Genomic DNA, 8,581 nt, shown 5'->3' on the forward strand with positions numbered 1-8,581 from the left:
AATTGAAGGAGAAATAAAGCTTGTAAAGCCAAAAAAACCACAAACAAACAAAAAAACAAGAAAGAGCCAAAGTAAACCTAATTTTACATATCAGGGAACTAGAAAAAGAACAAACTAAGACCAAAATTAACAGAAGGAAAGAAATAAAGATCAGAGTGGAAATAAATTAGAGACAAAAAGAGAATAGAAAAGATCAATGACACTAGGAATTAGTTTTTGAAAGCATAAACAAAATAGACAAACTATTAGCTAGATTACCAAGAAAAAAGAAGACAAATAAATACAATTATATATGAAAGAGGAGACATTACAACCTATACCACATAAATACAAAGGGCTGTAGGAGACTACTATGAATAATTATATGCCAACAAATTGTACAGTCTGGAAGAAATGAATAAATACCTAGAAACATAAAACCTGTCAAAAATGAATCATGAAGAAATAGAAAATATGCACAGACAAATTACCAGTAAAGAAATTGAATCAGTAATTAACAACCTTCCAACAAAAATCCCAGGGCTCAATGGCTTCACTGGTGAATTCTAACAAACATTTCAGAATTGGGAAGTTGCAGTGTGCTGTAAAGGGAGGCCCAACACTGAAAGGGAGGGTAGGGGGTTGACTTGCCCACCTGTTGTCCTCCACCAGTGGCAGAACTCTAGAGGATTAGGTGAGTGCTGCCTTGTCAGCTTCCACAGCATACTTTGGCTCTGTGGCTGTCTCGGAAGCCACTATCCTTTCTCCCTTCATCCCCTCGGGCCCCTCCTTTGTTGCCTCTGTCACATGGCAATAGACCACGTGGGGGGGAGCACTGTATAGAGGGCAGCAGGAAGTGATATTGGCCACCATACTCCCACTGGCCTCCTCCTTGTCATCCTCCTGCCCAGCCTGGGGCTAAATGCAACCAAGCTGCCAGGCCCCTCCCCCTGGCCAGACGGATCCTTCTGCCCAGAAACCAGGTGTGGAAACCACTGGCAAATACATGGCATCCAGGAGAAAGATGTCTTACCTCTTCTCCAGATAATGAAAAACTTTATAAAAATCTATCACTTCATAAAACTTCATAAAATCTATCACTGTGGATGAAAATGGGACGTCATTTGCATCATCTTATATTCAGATTTTCAAGAAAGGAAAGTACTTCTCAAAAGATTTCAAGAAGTAAAAACTGTTAAAGATTGCTTCAGGAATTTTATATTTGATGATGAAGATTTGGAAAAACCTTATTTCCTAGACAGAAAATTTCCATCATCTGCTGTTGCTTTCTCTTATCTGAAGATGGAAACTCTATTCCTTATACTATTAATGGGTATTTGACAGACTACCAAAGGGAAGGAGTCCAGTTTATCTATGGACACTTCATCCAAGGAGGATAGAGTATTCTTGGTGATGATATGGGACTTGGAAAAACAGTACAGGCTATTTCATTTTTGGTGGCAGTTTTGCATAAAAAGAGAACTCATGAAGATATTGAAAATAAAATGCCAGAGGTTTTACTACAAAGTATGAAAAAGGAGCACTCCTTCTCTTATAGCAAAAAATATGTTCTTAATAGTTGCCCCTTTTTCTGTCCTCTCTACAACTGGAAGGATGAATTGGACACCTGGGGATATTTCAGAATCACTATTTTACATGGTAACAAAAAAGACAATGAACCGATTTGTGTAAAGCAGAGGAAATGTGAAATTGCTATAACAACTTATGAAATACTGTACTTGTGTCTGGATGAACTTAGCAGTTTGGAATGGTCAGCTGTTATCATAGATGAAGGTCATAGAATCAAGAATCCAAAGGCTAGAGTAACAAAAGTTATAAAAGCTTTAAAATGTAATGTTCACATTGGCCTCACTGGAACCTGGACTGGGTTGTGCCAAGACTTTAGGTAGCAGGATCCACTTCAAGAAGCAGTTTTCTGACCCAGTAGAACATGGTCAGAGACACACAGCAACAAAAAGAGCACTAGATACTGGCTGAAAGCTGTCTATCAAACAGTATTAGAAACAGAAGGTGGCACAAAAACAGAAATCAATGGAACAGAATAGAGAGCACAGAGATAAACCTAACCACCTATGGTCAATTAATCTATGACAAAAGAGGAAAGAATATACAATGGAGAAAAGACAGTTTCTTCAATAATTGGTAGTGTGAAAACCAGATAGTTACATGTAAAATATGAGATTAGAATACTTCCTCACGCCAAATACAAAAATAAACTCAAAGTGGATTAAAGACCTAAATGTAAGCACTGAACCATAAAACTAGAAAAGAGCATAGACAGAACACTCTTTGACATAAATCATAGCAGTATTTTGCACATGTGTCCTAAAGCAAAAGAAATAAAAGCAGAAATAAACAAATAGGACTTAAACTTACAAATTTTTGCACAGCAAAGGAAACCATCCACAATATGAAAGGAAAAACCTACTGAATGGAAGAAAATATTTGCAAATGGCATGACCAATAAGGGGTTAATATCCAAAATATATAAACAGCTCATCCAACTCAACATCCAAAAAACAAACAACCCAATTAAAAAATGGGCAGAAGACCTGATAAACATTTTTCCAAAGAAGACATACAGATGAATAACAAGCACATGAAAAAATGCTTAGCATCTCTAACCATTAGAGAAATGCAAATCAAAACCACAATGAGATATCAACTCACCTGTCAGAATGACTTTCATCAGAAGTCTACAAATAACACATATTGGTGAGGATGTGAAGAAAAGGGAACTTTTGTACACTTTTGGTGGGAATGTAAATTGGTGCAGCCACTGTGGAAAACAATATGGAAGTTCCTTTAAAAACTAAAAATAGAACTACCAAATTATCTGGCAATTCCACTCCTGGGTATATATCCAAAGAAAATGAAAACAGTAATTCAAAAAGATACATACACCCCAATGTTCATAGCAGCATTATTTATAATAGCCAAGATATGTAAACAAGTTAAGTGTCTATCAACATATGAATGGATAAAGAAGATGTGATATACATATATACATATTTGTATATATATATACATATGTATATATGTATATACACCCAGCCATAAAAAGGAATGAAATTCTGCCATTTGCAACAATGTGGATTGACCTAGAGTATTACGATTAGTGAAATAAATGACAGAGAAAGGCAAATACTCTATGTTATCACTTATATGTGGAATCTAAAAAATAAAACAAATGTATGTAACAAAACATAAACAGGCTCACATATATAGAGAAAAAACTAGTCCTTACCAATGGGGAGAAGGAAGGAGAGAGGGGCAAGATAGAGTATGGGATTGAGAGGTACAAACTACAATGTATAAAATAGATAAGCAACAAGAATGTATTGTACAACACAGGGGAGTGTAGCCCTTGTTTTGTAATAACTTTAAATTGAGTATAATCTATAAAATATTTATCATTATATTTGTATACCTGAAACTAATATAATACTGTAAATTAACTGTACTTCAATTTAAAAATTTTTTAATTAATTAGGGAAGGCAGAAAAAGAGGGTACAAAATAAACAAAAACAAATACATTAATTGAAGACAGCCATAAACATGATAAATATTAATTCAATAATATTAATAATCATTTTAAATGTGAATGATCTAAATGCACCTATTAAAATACACAGATAGTGTGAAATAAAAAAACACAGCTATATGTTATGTACCATAAAGATATATTAAATTTAAAGACTTAAATTAAAAGGAAGAATTGGGAAAAGGTAAACCATGCTATTTCTAAGCAAAAGAAAGCTGGAATAGATATGGTAATTTAAAACAAAGTAAACTTCAGTACAATGAAAATTACCAAGGATAAAGAAATATATTACATAATAATAAGTGGGTCACATATGCAAGAAAACACAAATCTTAAATGTGCGTGCACCTAAAAACTATGTCCAAATACATAAGCCCAAATCTGATAGAACTAAAGGCATATATAGACAAATCCACTATTATGGTTGGAGACTTCAACACTTCTTTTTGTAATTGATATATCAAGCAGACAGAATATCAGTAAGGATATAGTTGACTAGTATAGTACTATCAATCAACTTGATCAACTTGACACTTAGAACATTCCATTCAACAATGGCAGAATATATATTCTTCTGAAGGTCATATAGAATATTCACCAAGATAGATGACATTATTGGCCAAAAAACACCTTAATAATTTTAAAAAAATAAAAATCATACCATCTACATTCTCATACCACAAAGGAATGAAACTGAAAACCAATAACGTAAACAGAGCTGGAAAACCCTCAAAAATTTGGAGATTAAACAGCATATTTATTAATGGCACATGAGTTATTTTGTGTTTGCTCCACCTAAATATACTTTGATTTGAATAAGCTTCAGGTTAATAGCAAAACTAAGAAAGAGAAAGTACACAGAATTTGCATATACCACTTTCCCCCCCAACAAACATAGCCTTCCCTACTATCAACATACCATACCAGAGTGGTACATTTCTTACAATTAATGAATCTACATTGACATGTCATTATTAGCCAAAGTCCATAGTTTCATTAGCGTTCACTCTTGATGTACATTCTATGAGTTTGGACAAAAGAACAATGATAATTAACCACCATTATAATATCATACAAAACAAGTTTCGCTGCCTTAAAATTTTTCTCTGCTTTGCTTATTCATTCATCCCTTCTCCCCACCCCTAGCAACCACTGAACTTTTTATTTTCCCATAGTTTTTTTCTTTTCCAGAATGTCTTATAGTTGGAATCATACAGTATTTAGCCCTTTAAATTTGACTTTCTTAACTTAGTATTGTGCATTTAATTTTCCTCCATGTCTTTGTATATCTTGATAGCTCATTTCTCTATAGTGCTGAATAATACTCCATTGTTTAGATATACCACAGTTTATCCATTTACCCACTGAAGCACATCTTGATGGGTTCCAAGTGTTAGCAATTATGAATAAAGATGCTATAAATATTCATTTACAGGTTTTTAAATTGGCATAAGTTTTCAGTCATTTGGGTAAACACCAAGGAACATGATTGCTGAATCATATGATAAGAGAATGTTAAATTTTATGAGAATCTGCTAAACTGTCTTCCGAAGCATTTATATCATTTTGCATTCCCACCAGCAAGGTATGAGAGTTCCTGTAACTCCACATCCTCACCAGCATTTGGTGGAGTCATTTTTCTGGATTTTGGCCATTTTAATAGGTGTGTAGTGGTATCTCATTTTATTTTCAAATCTTTGATGAGATGATGTGGCACATCTTTTCACATTCATATTTTTCATCTGTATATCTTCTTTAGTAACTTGTCTGTTCTAATATTTTGCCCAATTTTTAATTGAGTTGTTCATTTTCTAGTTAATTTTTAAGAGTTTGTATACTTTGGATGCAAATCCTTTATAAGATATGTTTTTTTTTTTTTGATTTTATTTTATCCCCATGTGTGGCTTGTCTTCTAATCCTTTTGACATTATATTTTACAGAGCAGAAATTTTTAATTTTAATAAAATCCAGCTTCAACCTAAGTATTTTTCACATGTACCTAAAATCAGTTATTCTCATTTAGAACAAATGCAGGTGGGTAAATGCGAAAACAAAGGTTTTTTGTTTTTTTGGTTTTTTTTATATTTTAAATAGAAATATCCATGGCGAGTACAATTTCTTTAAGACACAAGAGGAACATTATGATAATAAAGTATTGAAAGGCATTAAAATGTGCTACTTGGAATTACTACCTCAAATGATTATTCATTATTGCATGGTATAAATTGGTGCTGGGTTACATGCAATACCTGTAAAGACACTGATCCTCTCTTGCATAAGTATAGAATGCTCTAGACTTCATAAAGTCATCATAAAATCAAGAATTCTGTCCACACTATAAAAATTATCAAAGAAAATTCAAATACTTCAGGCACATCTGATGTATTGGGGCCTTCATATCAGCACCGGAACCACCATTACAGAATCTCTAGGGATAGTGTGGCTTTTCTAAAATTTTCTCAGGTTTAACTCAATCTTTCTCTCTAATCTCTGTGGGATCTACTATGGGCTCCAAAGACATTGTCATATTAGAGTGACAGATGGGTTCTCAGTGTCATATGACTAGCTAATCTGCCCCTCAGTGCCTGGTTAACTGGTAGAGTCATTAGTATAGATGGTATGTCTTCCAGGCTTAGAAAGATCTGATGAATTTATTTTCAAATGAAATTTATATTAGTAGTGACATATCTTATTCTTAGAATAAAGTGAAATACTTAAGATTCACTAAATAGTAATTATTATAATTTATTATTAATTTTTTTTTCCATATTCCAAACTAATTCTGATGAGAAATCTATGAAAGTTAGAAACATAGAATGGGACCAAGCAATAAATTATTAAAGGATTAAAATATCTGTCTTAGGAAGACACTGGAACTCACCAAAAAAGATACCCCACATCCAAAGACAAAGGAGAAGCCACAATGAGACGGTAGAAGGGGCGCAATCAGAGTAAAATCAAATCTCATAACTGCTGGGTGGGTGACTCACAGATGGTGAACACTTATACCACAGAAGTCTACCCACTGGAGTGAAGGTTCTGAGCCCCATGTCAGGCTTCCCAACCTGGGGGTCCGGCAATGGGAGGAGGAATTCATAGAGAATCAGACTTTGAAGCTTAGTGGGAATTGATTGCAGGACTCCAACAGGACTGGGGGAAACAGAGACCCCACTCTTGGAGGGCACACACAAAATAGTGTATGCATTGGGACCCAGGGGAAGGAACAGTGACCCCAGGGGAGACTGAACCAGACCTACCTGCTAGTGTTGGAAGGTCTCCTGCAGAGGCAGGGGGTGGCTCTGTTTCACTGTGGGGACAAGGACACTGGCAGCAGAAGTTCTGGGAAGTACTCCTTGGCGTGAACCCTCCTAGAGTCTGTCATTAGCCCCACCAAAGAGCCCAGGTAGGCTCCAGTGTTGGGTTGCCTCAGGCAAAACAACCAACATGGAGGGAACCCAGCCCCACCCATCAACAGACAAGTGGATTAAAGTTTTACTGAGCTCTGACCACCACAGCAACAGTCAGCTCTACCCACCACCAGAGCCTCCCACCAAGTCTCTTAGATAACCTCAAACACCAGAGGGCAGCCATCAGAAGCAAGAAAAACTACAATCCTGCAGCCTGTGGAACAAAAACCACATTCACAGAAACACAGGCAAGATGAAAAGACAGAGGGCTATGTACCAGATGAAGGAACAAGATATAACCCCAGAAAAACAACTAAATGAAGTAGAGATAGGCAACCTTCCAGAGAAAGAATTCAGAATAATGATAGTGAAGATGATCCAAGACCTCGGAATAAGAATGGAGGCAAAGATGGAGAAGATGCAAGAAATGTTTAACAAAGACCTAGAAGAATTAAAGAATAAACAAACAGAGATGACCAATACAATAACTGAAATGAAAACTACGCTAGAAGGAATCAATAGCAGAATTATTGAGGCAGAAGAACGGATAAATGACCTGGAAGACAGAATGGTGGAATTCACTGCTGCAGAACAGACTAAAGAAAAAAGAATGAAAAGAAATGAAGACAGCCTAAGAGACCTCTGGGACAACATTAAACGCAACAACATTCGCATTATAGGTGTCCCAGAAGGTGAAGAGAGAGAGAAAGGACCAGAGAAAATATTTGAAGAGATTATAGTCGAAAACTTCCCTAACGTGGGAAAGGAAATAGCCACCCAAGTCCAGGAAGCGCAGAGAGTCCCATACAGGATAAACCCAAGGAGAAACACGCCGAGACACATAGTAATCAAAGTGGCAAAAATTAAAGACAAAGAAAAATTATTGAAAGCAGCAAGGGAAAAACGACAAATATCATACAAGGGAACTCCCATAAGGTTAACAGCTGATTTCTCAGCAGAAACTCTGCAAGCCAGAAGGGAGTGGCATGATGTACTTAAAGTGATGAAAGGGAAGAACCTACAACCAAGATTACTCTACCCGGCAAGGATCTCATTTAGATTTGATGGAGAAATCAAAAGCTTTACAGACAAGCAAAAGCTAAGAGAATACAGCACAACCCAACCAGCTCTACAACAAATGCTAAAGGAACTTCTCTAAGTGGCAAACACAAGAGGAGAAAAGGACCTACAAAAACAAACCCAAAACAATTAAGAAAATGGTCATAGGAACATACATATCGATAATTACCTTAAACGTGAATGGATTAAATGCCCCAACCAAAAGACATAGACTGGCTGAATGGATACAAAAACAAGACCCATATATATGCTGTCTACAAGAGACCCACTTTAGACCTAGGGACACATACAGACTGAAAGTGAGGGGATGGAAAAAGATATTCCATGCAAATGGAAATCAAAAGAAAGCTGGAGTAGCTATACTCATATCAGATAAAATAGACTTTAAAATAAAGAATGTTACAAGAGACAAGGAAGTACACTACATAATGATCAAGGGATCAATCCAAGAAGAAGATATAACAATTATAAATATATATGCACCCAACATAGGAGCACCTCAATACATAAGGCAACTGCTAACAGCTATAAAAGAGGAAATCAACAGTA

General features: G+C 35.7%; 1 pseudogene; it reads left to right on the plus strand.

The window, feature by feature from the left end:
• Positions 1 to 901: 901 nt before the first annotated feature.
• On the plus strand, positions 902 to 1,977 carry LOC137756168 (DNA excision repair protein ERCC-6-like 2; annotated as a pseudogene).
• Positions 1,978 to 8,581: the final 6,604 nt, after the last annotated feature.

The sequence above is a fragment of the Eschrichtius robustus genome, chromosome X, assembly GCF_028021215.1.
Source record: "Eschrichtius robustus isolate mEscRob2 chromosome X, mEscRob2.pri, whole genome shotgun sequence".
Lineage (NCBI taxonomy): Eukaryota > Metazoa > Chordata > Mammalia > Artiodactyla > Eschrichtiidae > Eschrichtius > Eschrichtius robustus.